Genomic DNA, 23,815 nt, shown 5'->3' on the forward strand with positions numbered 1-23,815 from the left:
TCGATGATGGCCAGTTTGGGTTTTGACAATAATACTTGACCTCAGACTGCACCATAACTTTGAATCACATATAGATGGAAGGTTTGAGTTCTGGAGATGAAGTGAAAGTAACTACACTTAATATCAAAGCAGCATTTGACTGAATGGGGATCTAAGTGACTTGTTAAAATTTATGTCTATGGGCATCAAGAGGAAAATAATGGTTTGAATCATATTTTGTGCAAAAGAAGGATAGTTATGATTGTTGGAGGTCCACCATTTCAGCTCCAAGTCCAACCATGAAGCAAGGGGTAACCCTCTGCGGGGAAAGGAATTGACAACATTTTTGGTCATTCTGTGTCAGTCATGATACAGGATTTTGACTGCAAACATCAGTGTTGGCTTTCCTCTCCACATATGCTGCTTGACCTATAGACCCATTCCAGTACAGTTTTGTTGTTCAAGGTCTAACCATATTCAGCAAGACTAGTCAACATTCAGGCATGGGTGATAAATGAAAAATAACATTTGCCCCACACAGAATGATAGGTTATGACCATTTCCAATGATAAAAAGTCCAAGATATTGCTCTTGACAGTCAGTGACAGTGCTATTATCAATTCACATTGCATTAACATTCTGGGTCACTGCTGATCACCAAGTTAGCCGGACCAGTCATGTAGGTTCTGAGCAACCTACACACAATGCTGGAGGAACTCAACAGGTCAGGCAGCATCTGTGGAGGGAAATAAACAGTAGATGCTTTGGGCTGAGACCATTCGTTAGGAATGGAAATAAAGGGGGAAGAATCCAGATTAAGTAGGTGGGGGAAAGGAAAGTACAAACTGGCAGATGATAGATGAAAATGGATGAGCTGGATACAAACTGCTAGATGATAGATGAAACTAGATGAGGTCACAGGTTTGTACTCTGTACTGAGAAACTCACCTCCTGTTAGCACAAAAGCTTTCCACTATCTATAAAGGCACTAAATTAGGAACGTAATATTGACAATCACTTGTCTGGATGGATGTATCTTCAATACCATTCGAAGAGCTTAATACTAATCAATACAAAAGTGCCTATTTTAATGATATTCCATTCTCCACTTAAATTTCCTCATCATCAACACACCATCTACATAATACATAACAATTACTTACCTTGCCTACTATGAATGCACTTCCCAGATTTACAGACCCTATCATGAAGAAGGACAAAGGCTTTAGCACATGCCAATAACAGCACCTGCAGATACCTATTCAATTCACATACCATCCTAACTTGAAAATGTTTACCATTCCCTCCTCATCACTGGGTGTAAATCCTGACACTCCCTATCCAGCAGCATCCTTCAACACAAAGATGACATTGATTCAAGGTTAGTTATCAAGTTCATCTTAGGGATGGACATTAAATGCTGGTTCTTTGTAACAATGTCCAGATCCCAAAGAAATAAATAAAAAGTCTGACTGAAAAGTCTTTGAATTGCAATTTCTTGCCACCATCTGTTCAAGCACCATTAGCATTTCACTTCATCTTTATGCAGTGTCATAACCTTCACTGATTTTCCACATGAACAAGTGATCATCTGTGCGGCACATTACACATTGCAATTTTACTTACTGATTTCTTCTCATTTTGTTTTTTTAAGGGAAGAGACCCACAGACCACAGAGAAGCAATGATGATGAGAGGCAGCTATAAACCAATCAACAGCTGCAACACCAGCAAGAGCTTAAGATGGGGATGGGGCAGCAGTGGAAAGTCTAATTAGAAGGTGCAGGATTTTTAACAAACAGGATACTTTTGCAGCAGCAATATTGCTCATAAAAGGTGATGAAAAGGGTATCCCACTTTGTCTATGTTGAGGCCCCATGTGCCACCTAGGCACTAAGGGTTCAGACGACGACAATGACTTTGTCTCTGCACTCACAGAAAAGATGTAAACAAATACATCTGTACTCTTGTGAAAAATGTAAGCAGTAAAAATATCTTATAAGCAATGGCATCAGTGTTTGTCTATGGAAACAGGGGGCACCTACCTGGGTAAAGCATCAATAATGACAATCAATCAAGTCCATACAGTCTGTCATCAAAGGCTTGTAGACTGTAAATGCTGTCTTTAATGGGATAATCGATAGCCTACGCTTGCTCAGCACACTGATCTACAACCAAGGCCTATTCCCAGTATAGAAATGTGGAGATAACACAAGAATAAGCTGAATGAGAACCAAGGCCTTTCCTCTTCTCACCCATTGCCCTAACTCTCTGATCGTGGTCCTTCAAGATAGCCAAACCAAAGAAAGGAGAGAGTCACGGTGATGGCGTCATCTGCGACTTTTAGGAAGAAGCAGACATCTTTCATCTTTGCACAAATGTTAACTTTGCATAGTGTTGGAGTTAAACTATTGTCATTCTCATGTCATACTATTAATCAACTATTAATAATCAACTATTGTCATACTCAGTAAGGGCCTCACGTTTGTCCCCCTTCGCCCACACCTCAGCGAGTTCCATGTTCGCCATGATGCGGAATTTTTCTTCCGCCGTCTCCGTCTCCGAGCCTACTTCTTCAGCAAGGACTCTTCCACCCCCACCGATGACCCCTTCTCCCATCTTCAACCCTCCTCTTCTTCATGGACACCCCGCTCTGAATCTCTTTATCGCTAATTGCCGACGGGACATCAACTGTCTCGACTTCACCGCACCTTGTCCCCATTCCAACCTCACTCCTTCGGAACGCTCTGCTCTCCACTCCCTCCGCACTAATCCTAACCTTATTATTAAACCCGCCGATAAGGGGGGTGCTGTTGTAGTCTGGTGTACTGACCTCTACCTTGCCGAGGCACAGTGACAACTCGCGGATACCTCCTCTTATTTACCCCTCGATCGTGACCCCACTAAGGAGCACCAGGCCATTGTCTCCCACACCATCACCGACTTTATCCGCTCAGGGGATCTCCTGTCCACTGCTACCAACCTTATAGTTCACACACCCCGCACTTCCTGTTTCTACCTCCTACCCAAGATCCACAAACCTGCCTGTCCTGGCCGACCTATTGTCTCAGCTTGCTCCTGCCCCACTGAACTCGTTTCTGCATACCTCGACACGGTTTTATCACCTCTTGTTCAATCCCTTCCGACCTATGTTCGTGACACTTCTCACGCTCTTAAACTTTTCGATGATTTTAAGTTCCCTGGCCCCCACCGCTTTATTTTCACCATGGATGTCCAGTCCTTATATACTTCGATCCCCCATCAGAAAGGTCTCAAAGCTCTACGCTTCTTTTTGGATTCCAGACCTAATCAGTTTCCCTCTACCACCACTCTGCTCCGTCTAGCGGAATTAGTCCTTACTCTTAATAATTTCTCCTTTGGCTCCTCCCACTTCCTCCAAACTAAAGGTGTAGCTATGGGCACCCGTATGGGTCCTAGCTATGCCTGCCTTTTTGTTGAGTTTGTGGAACAATCTATGTTCCCTGCCTATTCTGGTATCTGTCCCCCACTTTTCCTTCACTACATCGACGACTGCATTGGCGCTGCTTCCTGCACGCATGCAGAACTCGTTGACTTTATTAACTTTGCCTCCAACTTTCACCCTGCCCTCAAGTTTACCTGGTCCATTTCCGACACCTCCCTCCCCTTTCTAGATCTTTCTGTCTCTGTCTCTGTCTCTGGAGACAGCTTATCCACTGATGTCTACTATAAGCCTACTGACTCTCACAGCTATCTGGACTATTCCTCTTCTCACCCTGTCTCTTGCAAAAACGCCATCCCCTTCTCGCAATTCCTCCGTCTCCGCCGCATCTGCTCTCAGGATGAGGCTTTTCATTCTAGGACGAGGGAGATGTCTTCCTTTTTTAAAGAAAGGGGCTTCCCTTCCTCCACTATCAACTCTGCTCTTAAACGCATCTCCCCCATTTCACGTACATCTGTTCTCACTCCATCCTCCCACCACCCCACTAGGAATAGGGTTCCCCTGGTCCTCACCTACCACTCCACCAGCCTCCGGGTCCAACATATTATTCTCCGTAATTTCTGCCACCTCCAATGGGATTCCACCACTAAGCAGATCTTTCCCTCCCCGCCTCGCTCTGCATTCCGCAGGGATCGCTCCCTACGCAACTCCCTTGTCCATTCGTCCCCCCCATCCCTCCCCACTGATCTCCCTCCTGGCACTTATCCATGTAAGCAGAACAAGTGCTACACATGCCCTTACACTTCCTCCCTTACCACCATTCAGGGCCCCAAACAGTCCTTCCAGGTGAGGCAACACTTCACCTGTGAGTCGACTGGGGTGATATACTGCGTCCAGTGCTCCCGATGTGGCCTTTTATATATTGGCGAGACCTGACGCAGACTGGGAGACCACTTTGCTGAACATCTACGCTCTGTCCGCCAGAGAAAGCAGGATCTCCCAGTGGCCACACATTTTAATTCCACACCCCATTCCCATTCTGACATGTCTATCCACGGCCTCCTCTACTGTAAAGATGAAGCCACGCTCAGGTTGGAGGAACAACACCTTATATTCCGTCTGGGTAGCCTCCAACCTGATGGCATGAACATCGACTTCTCTAACTTCCGCTAAGGCCCCACCTCCCCCTCGTACCCCATCTGTTACTTATTTTTATGCACACATTCTTTCTCTCACTCTCCTTTTTCTCCCTCCGTCCATCTGAATATACCTCTTGCCCATCCTCTGGTTCCCCCCCCCGCTTGTCTTTCTTCCCGGACCTCCTGTCCCGTGATCCTCTCGTATCCCCTTTTGCCTATCACCTGTCCAGCTCTTGGCTCTATCCCTCCCCCTCCTGTCTTCTCCTATCATTTTGGATCTCCCCCTCCCCCTCCAACTTTCAAATCCCTTACTCACTCTTCCTTCAGTTAGTCCTGACTAAGGGTCTCGGCCTGAAACGTCGACTGCACCTCTTCCTACAGATGCTGCCTGGCCTGCTGCGTTCACCAGCAACTTTGATGTGTGTCATTCTCATGATATACAAGCACCATAAGAAATGATTCAGTCGATCAAATCCACATCACTTCTTGGAACAATCTCAATAATTTTATTCCCCCGATTATTTCCAAGTATCCTCCTCCCTCTCACATGCTCATCATGCCATTCCTACTCTCCAGCCTCCGACCTTCACCGGGGAAGATCTTTAGCACCAATTAATCAAACAATCATAACTCCAAGATTTAATAGAACGTACAGCTCTTGGGGAGGTCCACACAATGAAAGCAGAACATGCAAAATCTAAAAAGTCATCAACTAAGGTCCCAGCAGGTGTAAGCATTAATTGCTGCATTACCATGCTGCCCTATAAAAAGTCATTTATGCCAAATGTTTGGAGCATTCATGTATTTTTGTATATATTTTAAAGAATGCCAAGATCACATGTTTTTACTAACAGGTGAATGAATTCAGGCATGAGGAGACAACTCACTAACAGATTACTGAGTGACTGGAAGCTTGTTCAGCCTTGCAATGATGAAAGCATCTCAGGTCACCTAGGCCATAATGAATATTGCATTTCTGTATCTTTGACTCTTACATCTACTCCTCTCCCTTTTAGCCTGTTGAGGAGATTATGACATTTATGCTCATATCTCCAATCCCTGATAAGGCCGAAGTATGGATAACATTACAGTGAAGTACTCTATTCAAAATTCTGGTAGGTGTATGTTAAAGGGTATCTTAATTTATAATAACATTTGAAGTGCACATTATCATGCCTTACACCTTGAAAAACAACATTATTTACATAAGTATGGTTTTGTTTAAACCTGGACCTTTTTGCTTAGGCGTCTCTTTGGACTCCTATCATGTTTTGAGTGGAAACTCTCCAATTTATAGGAGCAAGTACCAAACACTGGCTTGTTGATGTAACTGGATCAGTGGAGTTGGGGGCGGGGGGAGGTGGGAGGGAAAGGAGGGGAAGGCGGGAGCAATTGTGGAAATGGGTGGACTGTTGCAGGTTGTGTAAACAAAAGGACAACAAACGGATGACCAGGAATTCAGTGTGGACATGTAGGACCAGAAAGAGCTTTTGTGGTTATGGATAATAGCAGAGAAGCCCTTGTAGTTATTGAATAAGATTCAGTGGAGTGAGGCAGATGATGTGGTTGGTAGTACTGGCTTTGACAGGTATATGCATGGACTCCATTACATCCTGCTGCTAGTCTGATCATAACCTGGAGCATTCACTCATATGACCATAAGGCATAAGAGCAGAATTAGGCCATTCAGCCCATTGAGTCTGCTCCACCATTCCATCATGACTGGATCTTACTCAACCCCATTCACCTGCCTTCTCGCCATACCCTTTGGTGCCCTGACTGATCAGGAAATGATCAATTCCACCTTAATTATACCCATGGACTTGGCCTCCACCACAGTCTGTGGCAGAGCATTCCACAGATTCACTACTCACTGGCTAAAAAAAAAAATTCCTCCTTATCTCTGCTCTGAAAGGTCATCCCTCAATTTGGAGGCTGTGCTCTCTAGTTCCCGATACCCCAACCATCCACTCCACATCCACCCAATCTAGTCCTTTCAACGTTCAGTAGGTTTCAATGAGATCGGCCCCACATTCTTCTAAATTCCGGAGAGTACAGGCCCAACACTGCTGAAAGTGTCTCATATGTTAACCCCTTCATTCCCGGAATCATCCTCGTGAACTTCCTCCGGACTCCCTCCAATGGCATCACATCCTTTCTGAGGCATGGGACACAAAACTGTTGACAATACTCCAAGTGCAACCTGACCAGTGTCTTATAAAGCCTCAGTATTATCTCCTTACTTATTTATTCTAGTCCCCTTGAATTAAATGCCAACATTTCATTTGCCTTCTTTACCGCAGACTCAACCTGTAAATTAATCTTCTGGGAGTCTTGCACAAGGATTCCTAAGTCCCTCTGCACCTCTGATGTTTGAACCTTCTCTCCATTTAGATAACAGTCTGTACTATTGTTCTTTTTCCCAAAGTGCATTATCATATATTTCCCAACACTGTATTCCATCTGCCACTCTTATTGCCCATTCTTTCAATTTGACTATGTCCTGCTAAAATCATGTTGTTTTCTCAATGCTACCTACCCTCCACCTATCTTTGTATCATCTGCAAACTTTGCTACAAAGCTATTAATTCCATTAGCCAAATAATTGACAAGTAATGTGAAAAGTACTGACCCCAGAGGAACACCACTAGTCACCAGCAACCAAACAGAGAAGGCCCCCTTTATTGCCACTCACTGCCTACTGGCTATCAGCCATTCTTCTACCTATGCCTATATCTTTCCTCTAACGCCATAGGATTTTATCTGGTTAAGCAGCTTCATGTGTGGCACCTTATCAAATGCCTTTTGAAAATCCAAGTAAATGACATCCACTGCCTCTTCTTTATCCACCCTGCTTGTAATTTCCTCAATGTACTCTAACATATTTGTCAGACAAGATTTCCCTTTACAGAAACCATGCTGACTTTGACTTATTTTATCATTAGTCTCCAAGTACACTGAAATCTCATCCTTAATAATAGACTTCAACGCTTTCCCAATTACTGAGGTTAGGCTAACTGGCCTATAATTTCCTTTCATTTGCCTTCCTCTTAAAGGGTGGAGTGATATTTGCAATCTTCCAGTCCTCTGGGACTATGCCAGAATCAAGTGATTCTTGAAATATCATGACCAATACATCCGTTATCTATTCGGCAACCTCTGTCAGGACTCTGGGATGTAGTCCATCTGGACAAGGTGACTTATCCACCATTAGACCTTTGAGTTTGCGTAGCAATTTCTGCTTTGTAATAGTAATGGCACTCACTCCTGCTCCCTGACACTCACGGACTTCTGACACACTGCTTGTGTTTTCCACAGTGAAGACTGATGCAAAGTACCCATTAATTTCATCTGCCATGTCTTTGTCTCCCATTACTACCTCACCAGCATAATTTTCCAGTGGTCCATTATCAATGCTTACCTTCCTTTTGCTCTTTATATATCTGAAAAAACTTCTAGTATCCACTATTATTGGCTAGTTTGCCCTCATATTTCATCTTTTTCCTTCTTATAGCTTTTTTAAGTTGCCTTTTGTTGGATTTTAAAAGCTTCCCAATCATCCAACTTCCCATTCCATTTTGATATATTATATGTCATTTCTTAGGCTTTTATGCAGTTCTTAACTTCCCTTGTCAGCCATGGTGGCCTAGACCTGCTATTTCAGAACTTCTTCTTTAGGACATATATATCCTGCGCCTTGTGAACTCCAATGTACCTGAGCTCACTCTTCTCTCATGTCTCTGTAATTCCCTTTATTCCACTGCAATACTGATACATGTGACTTATGCTTCTCCCTCTCAAATTGCAGTATGAACTCAATCGTATTATGAACACTGTCTCCTAAGGGTTCCTTTATCTTAAGCTCCGTAATAAGATCTGGATAATTACACAACACCCAATCTAAGATAGCCTTTCCCTGAGCAGGCTCAAGCACAAGCTGCTCTAAAAAGCCATCTCACAGGCATTCAACAAATTCTCTCTCTTGTGATTCGTCACCAACCTGATTTTCCCAATCCCTTTGTGTATTGAAGTCACCCATTACAATTGTGTCATTATCCTTATTACATGTTTTTTACAGCTTCCTTTGCAATCTCACACATCTTGTCTACTATTTGGAGGGCTATATCTGATTCCTATAATGGTTTTTTTACCCTTGCAGTTTCTTAACTCCACCCACAAAGATTCAACATTCTCTGACCCTACATCATCTCTTTCTAAAGATGTGATTCTATCTCTTATCAACAGAACCACGTGACCGCCTATGCCTTCCTGCCTGTCCTTTCAGTACAAAGTATATCTTTTGATGTTAACCTCCCAATATGGCTTTCTTTCTCCCATGACTTAGTGATGCTCACAACATCATATCGTCCAATCTCTAAATGCACCATGAGTTCGTCCACCTTATTCTGAAGACTACATGCATTTAAATACAGCACCTTGTGTCATGTTGGCTGGTGTCACAGGTGACAATTCTGGTGTCATTTCCAGCCCCTGTAAACAATGTACCTGTCACTAGCCCAATGCATTTCTGAGTGGCCAACAACACTCTGTATATCGCACATTCCTATAAGGAGCCTGTGTGGTGGAATTTAAGGGCTGAGGTCATCTTCACTACCACTGGAAGATTGTTCACTGGGTCGAACAGACAATAGTTCTTTTGCTATGAGGAAACAATGATCAGATACCTCTTTCCGAAAACCCTTAGAGCCTAAGAAACTGAGAACTTCCTCCAGACCCTATGCTGAGCAAGGGCCCTTCACTAGGTTACATCCCTGTAATGATCTTCTCTCTTGCTTTAAGCTGCAGCCTCCTGAAGTTCCTTTGTTGTTTTTTTTAATCACGGCCCTCCCCTGGGTCCCACAGTTGAACTGTACATGCAACATCCGCTGTGATATCTGTAAATGTGAGACCATGTTGTGGGAATTATATTACATCTCAAGCCTCAACACATTTTAGAGTCAGAAGTACCACAACTACAGATCTGACTGGGTTGCTGAATCTCCTCAATTGAAGGTTTAGTAAAAACAGTATAACTTCAGGATCCATTCAACTATCTTATTTAGGTGTTAAGAACAGTAAAACCAACATTTATATGGAGCCCTGGAACACTATTTGTTTTATATATCTACAGAATTTCTTTTTTACAGCCTTGTGTGCAAAACAGTTATTGAACATTTGTTGTTCAGTCAATAAGTCGAGTCCGACTCTTCGTGACATCATGGACCATGGGGTTTTCATTGTAAAATACAGAAGTGGATTGCCAGGCCTTTCTTCCACGCAGATACTGCTGCTGCCCAGTTTGGGACCCGGCTGGGTTTGAACTCAGGAACATCTGAAGTCCAGTGCAGGTGTCACTACACCACCAGCTGGCCCGTTATTGAACATAGCATTTTAAATATAGCAATTTCAGATAAATATTCCACCAGTTGTCAAAAGTAGTAAAAATTACTTCAAATCTACTTTAAGCGAGTAGTTCTGGTGAGTTACATGCAGAGTCAATGATATATTTGCTTATGGTAATATATATTAATACATTATAGTTAAGTGGCTAATTGATTAATAATGCATACTTGAATGTAGGAGGTGTAACAAGGAAGCCTGCTGTTAATGCAAATAGTGGCACTATGGGGGCTGCTTGATCCTGCAGACATATACAGTAAATGGTATGGTCAGCTGGACAGATTAGGGACAAGTAGAATTTAATCCGTGAAGTCCAGAGCAATGCATCAAGGCAAGTTATACAGAACAACGGGGATGATGTTGTGTGGTATCAATGACAGGGGGTGTTTGAAAAATAAGTTCACAGATAGCAGAATGAGGTGAAAAGGTAGTTAAAAAGATGCAGGAATGTATGGATGGGAATAATGTATACAACAAAGGCAATAGGATATGACAAGGTGCCAGCTGTAGTACGGAAGATCTGCTTTGCAAAACTAACTATGTCTCAAGTCAAGGTCTTCCAGTACAGACACAATACTGGCATCTTCCCAAACTTGAGGAGAATTCCTCAGGATGTCCTGTACACAAAGAGCAGACGAATTCAATTTAGCTAATCGCTGCCTTATCAGCATAGCACTGAATGGTGTTGTTAACTGTGCTATCAAATTGCATTTACTCACCACGTCCATTTTGGGTTTAATCAGTAACACTGGGTTCGTACCTTGTCACAACTTGAGTCAAAAGGTCTAAAAGAGGGCCTGAATTCTTGAAGTAATGTGGGTATGATGGCTTTGGAAATCATAGCAGAATTTGTCTGAGTGTAGCATTAGGGTATCCGAGTAAGACTGAAATCAGGAGTGATGGTTGAAGTCACATTTCACACGAAGGAAGATGATTGCTGTTGTTGTTGTTGCTATTGTTGTATATTGGGCCAGCCACAAGACATAACTACAGGAATTCCTTAGGACAGTGTCCCTTACCCAGTACTATATATCTTAGAGAACATTCATTGTGAATGCAGAGAGGCACTTGAACTAAACTGGAATCATAGATGGGCGCTCGACAGCTGAGGTAGGACTTTTGCAATATCACTTCCTAACACAGGTGGCAATGGTCCATCCCTCCTGGATGAGCACAATTGGATCTATTGCAAGTTGCCTACTGCCACAGTAGATTTGATTTCTCTGGATTTTCACTCTGCACTGGACCATCTGGACAATAGGATCTTGCACACCACGCTACAGTTCATTGACTATGTTGCAACATTCAAGTCAATTATCCAATCCAAACCTATCATTTGGGTTTAAGACCTGGGTCTCTGTAGCTTCCTCTGCAAATGAATACTCAACTTCCTCACTGGCAGATTTCAATCAGTTAGGATTGGTAACAATATTTCTTTCTCTATGGTTGTGTGCTTAGCTCCCTGCTCTGCTATCTGTACACATACGGTTGTGTGACAAAGTATAGCTCCAAGGCCATCTTCAAATGTTGCTGATGACCACTGTTGTTGAAAGAATCACAGATGGCAATGAGTCACCTTACTGGAGTGAGATATGTCACCTGGTTGAGTAGTGCCTTAAAAGCAAACCCTCCTTCAACCAACTAAAACAAAACTAAGGATTTGATTGTTGCCTTCAAGAAGAGGAAGGAGGGCAAACATGTGTAAGTCTACAGTAGGGGATAGGCGACGGAGAGATTCAGCAGCTTTAAATTCGTAGGTGTTAACATATTGGATGATTTGTCATGGACCAAGCACATAGGTACAATCAAGGAAAATTTCCAGCATCTTTACTTTCTGAGGAGGTTAAAGAGATTTGGCTTGGCACTGAATACAAATAAAATTCAACCGATGTCCTATTGATAGTGGCCTGACTGGCTGCATCGTGGTCTGGTATGGAAATTTAAATGTACAAGAATGCAAGAAGCTGCAGAGACTAGTGGACTTTTCCCAATACATCATGGGCACAATCCTCCCACCACTCATTGTATTTATGGCAGGCATCATCCACAGAAGGCAACATTTATCATCAAAGATCCCCACTATCTGAGCCATACCATCCTCTTGCAGCTAACACTGAGCAGGAGGTGCAGAAGCCTGAAATCCCACACCACCAAGCTGAAGAACCGTTACTTCCCTTCGACTATTTGGGACTTGAACCAACTGGCGACAACTTAATTACTACACTTTATTAGCACTCTGAGCACTTTGACCACTTTGCACTGAAATGGACTTTGTTTTTTTTGTTCTAATTGTGTTTTCATGCAAAACAATCTGTATAGTTTATGTTTAATTCATGTTGTTTCTTGTGAACGTTGCTTACATGATGCTATGTGACTGTGATGCTGCTGCAAGTAAGATTTTCAATCCGTCTGTGCATATATGAACTTGTCCATGTGACAATAAACTCGACTGACTTTTACATGGCCGATCGGCAGCAATTTACCATCGCGTTACAATGAACTCAGGGAATAATCATGTCTAAAACAGGAGCATCTAAACTTGAATTTCAATTGTATTACCACTGCTAAGTCTTCCTTCATCAATATTAGATTGGGGGTGAGGGGTGTGTGCATGGGGACAGAAGTCACCATTGAGCAGTAACAAGACCAACTGCGTAAAAATTTACCCTATAAGAACAAGGTAAAGGCTGAGTATCCTATGGCAAATGACTCAGCTCTGGACACTCTAGAGCCATTCCACTATCTATGAATCAGAGGTCAGTAGTGCGATGGAGTACCTTCCACTTGCCTAGATGGGTGCAATGCTGAAGAATCTCAGCAACATTCAGGACAAAGAAACTTATTTCTTTGGTGCTTCACCTAGACTCCAAACCCTCATCCCTTCCACTACCAGTGCCCCATGACTGCAATGTTTTGCACGCACAAAAATGCACTGCAGTTACACAGGGAACTCTGACAATGCCTTGGAAGTCTCTTGGCTAGAAGGACAAGGACAGTAGGAGTATCGGATCACCACCAGCAGCATGTTCCCAGCCAAGTCGTGCATCATCCTAACACTGAAGGAATTATATCAATTATATATGCTCTTCATATGACAAAGCCATTCAATCCGAGAATCATTTTCATGAACCTCCTTTGAACCCTCTCCATTTTCAGCACATCACACGAAAAAGATTCCAGGATTGAATGACTTGTCACATGAAGAGCATTTGATGGCTGTAGGCCTATATTCACTAGAATTCAGAAGAATGAGGGGTGACTTCATTAAAATCTATCGGATGGTGAAAGACCTTGATCGAGTGGATGTGGAGTGGATGTATCCTATGGTGGGAGAGTCTAAGACCAGAGGACACAGCCCAAGACTGGAGGGGCATCCTTTTAGAATGGCAATGAGGAGGAATTTCTTTAGCCAGAGAGTGGTGAATCTGTGGAATTCTTTGCCACAGACTGCTGTGGAGGTCAAGTCCTCACATATATTTAAGGCAGAGGTTGGTAGATTCATGATTGGTCATGGTATGAAGGAATATGGAGAGAAGGTAGGAGATTAGGGCTGAGAAGACAATTGGATCAGCCATGATGAAGTGTCGGAGCAGACTCGATGGGTCAAGAATGTCCTAATTCTGCTCCTATACCTTATGATGTTATAGTCTTATATCATTAATCTTTCAGTGTTGCTGGTTCTAATCCTAGAAATCCCTATCTAACAGTACTATGAAATGGTCTTCATCTGAAAGTGCCTGGAATGGTTCAAGATGGTAGCTCAATGCAAGGCGTACAAAATAAGAGAAGGGAGGATATACTATAATTGTGGCAACAACAATTTGAGTTGTCTCTACCATATGTGATTGCATTTAAGATCATAAAACTTAGGAGCAGAATTAGGCCATTTAGCCCATTGAGACTATTTCACCATTCATTCACGGCTGATCCTGGATCCGACTCAACCCCAAACACTTGCTTTTTCTATGCAATAATTTTTTGATGACATTTGTCATAAAACTTATTCTATTTTTTCATTTGCAATAATATGAATAGTATTTATTTGACAATCCCTTGTGATTGAGGTTGACTTGTCTCAGTCCTGGTTTTGTTGGTTTTGTGGTATCTGAAGAGGCCAGTGTGGTAAATTCAGACCCTTCCACTGATGGAGCATGATGATTGGGTGGGGTGGGGGAGAGTCATTGGTGTAGTTTGTAGTGTGGCCTGCTCCTTTTGCCATTTATACTAGGCTTTTGCAAGCTTCTGGTTCACTTACTTGAAGATCTCAATACTATTCCCCATGTTATTTTCTCCACTCTGATTAGGGATTCCAAAAAATAAATGTTGAATTTCAGCTGGTTTTCTTAATAGAATCTTCTGACTGTGACTATCACTGAGTCCAAGAAAATGATCTTCCTGCTTTTGGAACACAGAGTGCAATTTGATATTTCTGATGAAAGGTTATTGACCAAAACAACTCTAATTTTTTCTTAGAATCTGCGTGGCTGGTTTGATTACAAATTTCCAGTTTTTTTTTGCTTTTGACACAGTATAGTTTGATCTTTTGCTGAAAGTATTTTATTTTGAAGAGATACCCTTTGCTGAATTAAACTGAAAGTTTCACAAACTAATCCAATTCAATTGCTGCATGTATGGAATCTGTTGCAAAACTTTTGAGCTTTTTATACAGGAGAGCAAAATTAGGAACAAGGTTTGAATCTACTTCTAAAAATAAAGTTGGCAATTTAGCATTGTACATTTTATTTTTCCCTCTATTTTTCACATATATTTAATATTTCTTTATTGAAATATTTTTGTGGGATATATTGATATAATTAAACAACCATTTTACAACCAAACATAATTGTTGCCAAGAATAATATAAAATAAATTAAATGAATTAAATAAAAAGAAAATGGACTCTCATGTAAAGCTGGATAAGCAGTTTCAAGCAGCTAAAGACTGGACAATACTGACAAGATTGTAATGACTTCAAATGGAGCGATGAAGAATTTTAGAAACCACAACATAGTAACTGTTCACCATATCACCAGATATTGACCTTTCTTAGGGAAACCAAAGTAAATGCAAAAACATTTCAATAAATGTTTCCAGACATTTGGAAGAGCATCACTCAGCAACCTTATCCTTGACCTCATAATGTGTAGATGTTCAGAACCTAAGGAAATAGTCTGCTGCTTCCTTATAACTGTTTAAATGTTCAAGCATAGTTCACTTGTGCTAGTAAAAGGGAAAGGAATGGAAACTGTTATTCATCTGGCAATGGTGCTTGGAAAGCAAAACATGTGATTTTCACTTTCCACAAGTCTACGCATCTTATTCTGATATTTCAAATTAGATTTGTTTCCTTTATAGTAAATTCAGGCATAACCTTTTTAAACGTCTGTAAAATACAGTATCTTTAAGTAAATGCCAACAGAGCTGAACTGCGATTTCCTTACTTAATTCTCCGTGACCTCTTTGTGGTGTTCTCTAATCAGGATTGTTAGGATAGTCTGCAAGAAGTACACATTATTTCAAAATAAATAGTAATTAACAATATTATATATATATATATATATATATATATATATATAATACAATGATAAAAAGCATGCTGAGGTTCAGTTGTTGTTTAGACTGAACAACAGAAAGGGGATGAAATATGATCTAAATAATTGAATGTTGGTGCCAGATGGAGTGGTTTGAGTATCTCAGAAACTCCTGATCTCCTGGGAGTTTCATGCACACCAGTCTTGAGTTTAAAAAGAATGGAATGAAAGACAAAATAAAACATTCAGTAAACGGTTGTTCTGCAGTCAGAAATAGCTTGTTAATTAATTAATGGTCAGGTTAATGATCAGAGGAGAATGGCCAGACTTGTTCTAGCTGATAGGAGGGCATCAGTAACTCAAATAGCCATGCATTACAACAGTGGTGTGCAGAAGAACATCTCTGAATGCATAACATATTGAACCTTGAAGTGGATAGACTATATTTCTACTTTTTGATTCTTAATTATTTGGTGTATTTGGAATTATAATAAACAAAAGCTTGAGTTACCTACACAAAGAAGAAAAATGAGAAAAATGGCTGTTGAATTTTATTTGAGATTTCAAAACTGACACCTGATTCATCAAGATGTTGCTGAGAATTTATTTTGGATCATTTATCCCTGTCCATGCCCGGATCAGGGTCCCTTTAAATTTAGCTTGTTTATGTTACGATCCGGACCGTTGATTCCCTGTTTTCCCGCGTTCCTCGACTTTGGTGATTATAGGCAATTAACACTCGGCTGAACTGGTAGTTTATAATCTCCGGCTTTCAGCCGTTCGGGGCGGGAGCATCTGCAAAGTCTGCAAAGTTACGGCGTGCCAATGTCATCTGGCCGGAGCAAGCCTTGTCTCCGCCCGAAGCGAGTGCTGGTAATTCGCCTTTCCTCGCCGGAGCAACCCTGTCCAGTTACCTCGCCGAAGTGAGCCTGCAAAGTTTCCTCATCACGGTGGGTCCATCAGTTAACCTGCCGGAGAGAATCAAGAGCCGCTATCTACCGTTCCCAGGCCGAGTCGAGAGCATGGCACTACCCGGAGGCTCCAAGCACCACGTCCTGGCTCCGGCGGCATCCAAGTACCACGTCCAAGTCCTGGCCCTGGCGGCATCCAAGTACCACGTCCAAGTCCTGGCCCTGGCAGCACTCAAGTACCATGACAAGTCCTGGCCCTGGCGGCTTCCAGTTCTGAGTCAAGTCCTGGCCCCGGCGGTCTGTGATTCCTGTCCTACCCCCTTGTCTGAATCTCTTCTCTGCCCCTCTCACCTCTAGCCCTCGTCTGCAGCCCCACCTGCACTTCGGTCTAGTTCCATCACCGGAGCTAGATAGGTACTGTCTGGTGTTCATTCATGTTGGTCTTGTCTTGTCTTGTCCTCGCCTCCGTGGGGTAAGTCTGGCCATCTTGCCGTTGCCCCACGGAGAGTCATGTCTTGTCTCGTCTTGTCCTCGCCTCTGTGGGGTAAGTCAGGCCGTCTTGCCATTGCCCCACGGAGAGTCATGTCTTGTCTCATCTTGTCCTCGCCTCCGTGGGGTAGTCAGGCCATCTTGCCATTGCCCCGCGGAGGGTCATGAGTCACGAGTCCCGGCCCTATATCCTGTACCCAAGGAGGGGTCCCGGCTCTGTGTTCTGTGTATGTGTCCATGGTTCCATGTCTCTGCTCTCCCGAGACCAAGGCTCTGTTTTCCATGTTCCTCCGCTCCCTAGCCCATGTCATGTCCACGCCTGGTTCTGGGGTCCGAGCCCAAGGCAAGACCCAGGTACTGGGTCCTTGCCCAGTCTCGGGCTTGGAGTCCATACCCTAGCCTCTTCATGTCTCCTCTAGTTCTGGGAGCCGATTCCGAGTCCAAGCCCAGACTCTTGGTCCCAGGCTAGTCGTAGTCCTGAGTCCTTATCCTGTTCGCTATTCCTGCTTCTGTCTTGCTGTCCTGGTATCGTACCATAAACTAAACGTAAGTAACCTCACAAGATGTGTCTTGCATTTGGGTCCACCCTTGCTCCAAAGACCCCACCATTGTGATAATCCCCCAAAATACTTATTTAACCACTTAGTCTTATAGTTTCAGGAAATTCACATTCATTTGAATTCCAAGAAACAAAACCTTTAAACTGAGCTAATAAAAGAACTCTCCAGGGTTTGTGACACTGCGATTTTACAGATTTTCATTTACATGTTCTTTTGAGTTGGCCTAAAGCATTATTTAAGCAGAGTGAGACCAGAAAATGCATTTCCAAAGATTTGGAGGTGCTGTTTTATGAACCATAACACGTGATTTGGAAGGCAAATGAAATGTTGGCTTTATTACAGAAGATAGGAAATGGATTTTGATTTCTCACGGAATTCTCGTGAGACTGTAGTGGCGTAGTGAATACAGATTTTGTCTAAACTTGCTCCAGAGACAGTGCAGAGAAGATTCACTTCTCAACTTCTGGGATGAAGGGGTTGATATATGAAGGTCAGTTGAACAATACTCACAAAAACAATAATAAGGGCTGGCAAATTAAGGGTTAGGAATCCTGGTACTGAAGCCAAGATTGGATCAGTCATGATCTTACTGTAGTTTTCCCATTGCATTTATGATAACAAACACATTAGAAGGAATAACTATTTGATTAAAACAAAGTTGTGGTCATTTGCAAAGCAGTAGTGGCAGAGTGCTAATATCTATGTCCATTTGCAAGAGCTGGGCTGGACATGTGGGAAGTATTATGGGAATTTGCATCTTAAAGACTTGACTCTTCCACATTCTTCAGATGAAGCTGCCATGCTGATCTTTTTTTTCTTTTAATTGAGCTTGAATGGCTTTAGAAGCTAGGATTCAATCACAGGTCTCATTGGCAGAACTGTGATTTTGTATTATGTTACGCATCTTGCCTTGTAATAAAAATAACATGTCAAGCAAGATTCATAGGCACCTATGGACCTCAGTACAATGAAAGGTGCCTGATCTGATCTGCTGTCACTATTTCTATTCCCCTTTTTAATATTATTTATGTTTTTAATTGAATGCTGGCGACATTTTATAGAGTCTTTTAGGCATATTTTCCCAGATTTACTGTGAATCTGGGAGGTCATCCAGCTAGGATCACAACCAAACTACTTGTACATTGTATCCAAACCCAATAAATAATATATATGATTATTCAATTGAGTTCCAGGCCAGGTAACATTGCAATGCAGCAAGACAATTAAGGCAACTACTAGAGTCAATTAAAAACTTTGGTTCCTTTGAAAATATATAATCTGTTATTAATAAAGAGAAGCAACATTTATATGATAACACAATTTACAAAGGCTTTAGGATATAATTCATAATTGTAGCCAACTCCACTCATCTAATAGCTGAGGACACCATCTGCCTAGCAATAAGATGTTTCAGCCAACACCCGTTTAGCCACTCCCATCAGCTGGGAGTGTAAAAATTGATAACAATTGGATTAGAAAAGGGCAAAATCGAATTGTATTCTTAATTTTGATCAGCATCTAGTGACTCCCAATGGAAAAGTATAGAAAAGCAGCATGGAAAAAGATAAATGTGTTTGTAATGGTCTTTAGAGCAACCACAAACAAAACTCAGCTATTTAGACAGGGTTTTGACTGTTTGGTTAAAAATAAAATGAAATGGGAAGCACTTCTTTGCATAATAGATTGTCTTTCTAATACTTCCAGGCATTTCTGAAATTGCTGTAAGATTTAATATCTGATTTTATTCTATTAGGGAATCTGTGTAGGTTTCAAGTGACATTTTACTGTTTTCCACAATATTTTGCACAGCAGTACTAGAAAGTCTAAAGGTAAGTTTTGATTAGCTGAACGTTCGAATTTCAACCATATTTTAAAATCTTTAAAGTTTAGCAATCGATTTACCCACAAGCTTTAATTCTTTTAAGGTTCTTTTCTGTTATCAGTATCATATAAACTTTAAAAAATACTAAATTTGGAGTTTAGATGGAGTAAATATTTCCTCAAATACTGATTACTTCAAAAAGATAATGAACTAATCTCAAGTATTCAGCAATCTTTTTACTTAGTCTTAAATTGTCTTTAAGTTTTAAAATAAGTTTTGAAGGCTTTGATAAGTATTTTGAAAAATGAATATCTGGCAATATAATACATGATATGTTATTCTGAAATCATTATCTTGAAAATATTCACAGCTGAAGGCATTTTTGGATCTGTATCTCAGTATTAAAGTATTTGAAATTTAATTTTAAAATACTAGATACTATTTCATCAAAAAGTCTCTCCCAGAGAAGCAGTGCAGTCCAGCAGTACCCTAGTCTTATCCTAAATTTCAGGAATATTGACAAAAATATTTACTGCAAATTTAAACAGTTCATGTTGGATATGCAATACCAGCCTGACATTAGAACAGGCTACTTACACTAAATGCTATCATTTCATTATTTAGAATTAAGTATCTGTTGCCACAAACACAATTAGAGTCAACAGTGAGCTAATTAGCTTTATGTTTCATTCTAATGCAGTACACCGTGTGAACCCATGAAGATATCATCTCTTCTGGTTATAAACTGCCGCTATTGCATGAAATTGTTATATAAAAACTTCAACAAAATGGCTTGTGGGATACATTTTCATCTCCGTGGAAAATAACAGATTGTGTCTTGGATTTTTCTACTTATTTTAACCTGGGTGCACACACAGTTGCAAATGCATTCCTAAGAAATATAATTAGGCTGAGTATAGATTTTATGTTAACATGGTATCCACATTTTTTTCAGTATTGTGTTTTGAGACAATTACAGTTTGAAAGTATTATCTATTTTGTTTACTTGGCTTTTCACTTATAGTCACAAGGGGAAATGCAGGAAACTGAATCTTAATCAGTTTAAACATTTGTTTTCTCTCATGATATTTTCCCTGTTCAATTGCTTTTTAAGTGAAGCTTTAGAAGTTTTTAGAGAGCAAAAAAACAAAGAACAGTACAGCACAGGACAGGCCATTCAGTCCAAATTGTTGTGGCAACCTTGATCCCAGTTTATAGTACAGGTTCTCTTCCTGTGTCATCCATATCCCTCCGTTCCCTTCACATTCATCTGTTTATCAGAAAGCTTTGGAAACTCCACCAAACCGTTTGCTTCCACTATTACTCCTGGTAATCCTTGCCAGGCACCTACCATTCTTGCCATAAAAACATGTCCCTCACATCATTATCATGTCTAAAACAACAAAACCCAAGAACTTTGAGCTGCCAGTCCTGTCCATCATGCAACTAGGTTTCTGTAATGCCAATAACATCATAATTCCATGCACAGATCCAGGCTCTAAATTCATCCTGCATAACCACATAATTACTGGGCGTTGAAATAAACATTTCATTTCACCCGTCTCACCATGTTTACTTGCCTACTATGAGCTGTCCCTCCTTTCAGACGTCATATAATCTTCCTTGCACTCAACCCCAGCACCTGTTGCCTTGTTGCTGTGGTTCCCATCTCCCTGCCACTCTAGTTTAAATTGTCACAAGTAGCGCTAGCAAACCTCCCAGTGAGGATATCAGTTCCTCTCAGCTCAGATGCAAATTATCTGGTTTGGACAGGTCCCACCTACCCTGGAAGAGAGCCATCTGAAGCCCTCCTTCCTGCACCAGCTCCTTAGACATGTATTGAACTGCACAAAGTATCTATTTCTCCCCTGATTAGCACATGGCACAGGAAGTAATCCTGCAATTGCAAGCCTGGAAGTCTTAGGTTTTAACATCATCCTTACTCCTGTGTATGTCATTGACACCAGAGGTCACTGATCATGACGTCCAGCTGTTCACCTTCCCCTTTCAGAATATCCTATACCTACTGTGAGATATCCCCAACCCTGGGACAAGAGAGGAAAGACACACTTCTGGTGTCTTGATTGCAGCCACAGAATGTAATCTTCACCACTTAGAACTGAGTGTCCTGGCACTATCGCTCTACCTAACATTATCCTTCCCTCTTTGCCTCAGAGCCAGGCACAGTAACTCTGACCCAGCAACTGGTGCTCTTCTCCGAAAGTTCATTCCTCCACCCAACAGTATCCAAAGTGGTACACCTGTTATTGAGGGGAATGATGATAGGGGAATCCTGCACTGTCGGTTTACCACACCCCTTTACTTCCCCTGGTGGTCATCTGTATATCTGTAACGTGCACCTTACGTGTGACCGCCACAGTAAATCTGATTAGGAACAGGGTCTGATTAGGAACAGTCAACATGAATTTGTGCGTGGAAGGTCATGTTTGACAAATCTTACTGAATTTTTTGAAGAGGTTACTAGGAAAGTTGACGAGGGTAAAGCAGTGATGTTGTCTATGTGGACTTCAGTAAGGCCTTTGACAAGGTTCCACACGGAAAGTTAGTTAGGAAGGTTCAATCGTTAGGTATTAATATTGCAGTAGTAAAATGGATTCAGCAGTGGCTGGATGGGAGACGCCAGAGAGTAGTGGTGGATAACTGTTTGTCAGATTGGAGGCTGGTGACTAGTGGTGTGCCTCAGGGATCTGTACTCGGTCCAATGTTGTTTGTCATATACATTAATGATCTGGATGATGGGGTGATAAATTGGATTAGTAAGTATGCATATGATACTAAGATAGGTGGAGTTGTGGATAATGAAGTAGGTTTTCAAAGCTTGCAGAGAGATTTAGGCCAGTTAGAAGAGTGGGCTAAAAGACGGCAGATGGCGTTTAACGCTGATAAATGTGAGGTGCTACATTTTGGGAGGACTAATCAAAATAGGACATACATGGTAAATGTTAGGGCATTGAAGAATGCTGTAGAACAGAGGGATCTAGGAATAATGGTGCATAGTTCCCTGAAGGTGGAATCTCATGTGAATAGGGTGGTGAAGAAAGCTTTTGGTATGTTGGCCTTTATAAATCAGAGCATTGAGTATAGGAGTTGGGATGTAATGTTGAAATTGTACAAGGCATTGGTGAGGCCAAATTTGGAGTATTGTGTACAGTTTTGGTCACCGAATTATAGGAAAGATGTCAACAAAAGAGAGAGAGTACAGAGAAGATTTACGAGAATGTTACCTGGGTTTCATCACCTAAGTTACAGAGAAAGGTTGAACAAGTTGGGTCTTTATTCTTTGGAACGTGGAAGGTTGAGGGGGGACTTGATAGAGGTATTTAAAATTATGAGGGGGACTGATAGAGTTAACGTGGATAAGCTTTTTCCATTGAGAGTAGGGAGAATCAAACAAGATGACATGGGTTGAGAGTTAAAGGGCAAATGTTTAGGGGTAACATGAGGGGGGATTTCTTTACTCAGAGAGTGGTAGCTGTGTGGAACGAGCTTCCAGCCGAAGTGGTTGAGGCAGGTTTGATGTTGTCATTTAAAGTTAAATTGGACAGCTATATGGACAGGAAAGGAATGGAGGGTTATGGGCTCAGTGCAGATCGGTGGGACTAGGTGAAAGTAAGAGTTCGGCACGGACTAGAAGGGCCGAGATGGCCTGTTTCCATGCTGTAATTGTTATATGGTTTTTGGTTAAATCTCTCATCTGTGATGTCTCTCAGCAATCCAGATAATCCTGAATAGGAACTGCATCTCCCGTTCCTTGACCCGGTCTGTCAGCAGCTGAAGCTGAGTGCACTTCCCATATTTGTGGTCAGCAGAAAGACCATGAGGTTCCTTGCAGGAGGAGCGTTCCACTGCTCTGACTGCCATTTTGTCCACATTAAGTCAAAGGCAACTGATTAAAAGGAAAATAAAAACTTACCTTTTCTTCACTAGTGCCTCCTTGCCAAAGCCTTTTGAGACAAAGCCTCAGAAATTCCACTCTTACATTGGTCCACATTCACAATGGCTGGGTCATTTCACTTGACCATCTTTTGGATGAGTTGCCACACACCTAGCCAATCAAAAACACAGTCAGGTCAAATGGTTTCTTTTTCAAGGTTCCCGCTTTCTCACTGTGTGTTCCTCCTCCAATTACTCACACAGCTTGCACAAATGGCTCCACTTTCAAGGTTCCAGCTCTCTCCTTATTGGTCTGCTTTGCATTGCTTTATTTATTTTTGCAAAGAATATAGCACAATATATTTTTAAGTCTTGGGCAGTGGTCAGAATCTTGCTTCGGAGTCAGAAAGTTGGGAACTCAAGTCTACATAATCTGGTGTTTGGAAGTTCTGACAATCCATTGATGGAGTTGACATCACTTCTGTGAATTCTTAAATTGTCTCTGTTGATTGGGTGTGATGGTTAGCCAATATCAACTGTGATGGAACACTCTTTTGGGGTATGTGTGAGTTGTGTATAGTGACTCACAATGAGCACAAGGTACACGTACATTGCCCAATGTGACAGTCACAAAGCATTTAACAATGTGATCAAAATCCATCCCTTTATG

The 23,815-nt window shown here is 41.7% G+C and overlaps 1 long non-coding RNA gene across 3 annotated transcripts in view; it reads left to right on the forward strand.

Moving 5' to 3' along the window:
- Window positions 1-1,978, forward strand: part of LOC134345367 (uncharacterized) — a 43,123-nt gene extending 41,145 nt beyond the window's left edge. For all 3 annotated transcript variants that reach the window (XR_010017667.1, XR_010017668.1, XR_010017669.1), the window contains exon 3: window positions 1,634-1,978. This is a non-coding gene — a long non-coding RNA (uncharacterized LOC134345367). The remainder of the gene's footprint in view (window positions 1-1,633) is intronic.
- Window positions 1,979-23,815: the final 21,837 nt, after the last annotated feature.

This window comes from Mobula hypostoma, chromosome 4, assembly GCF_963921235.1.
Source record: "Mobula hypostoma chromosome 4, sMobHyp1.1, whole genome shotgun sequence".
In the NCBI taxonomy this organism is placed as follows: Eukaryota; Metazoa; Chordata; class Chondrichthyes; order Myliobatiformes; family Myliobatidae; genus Mobula; species Mobula hypostoma.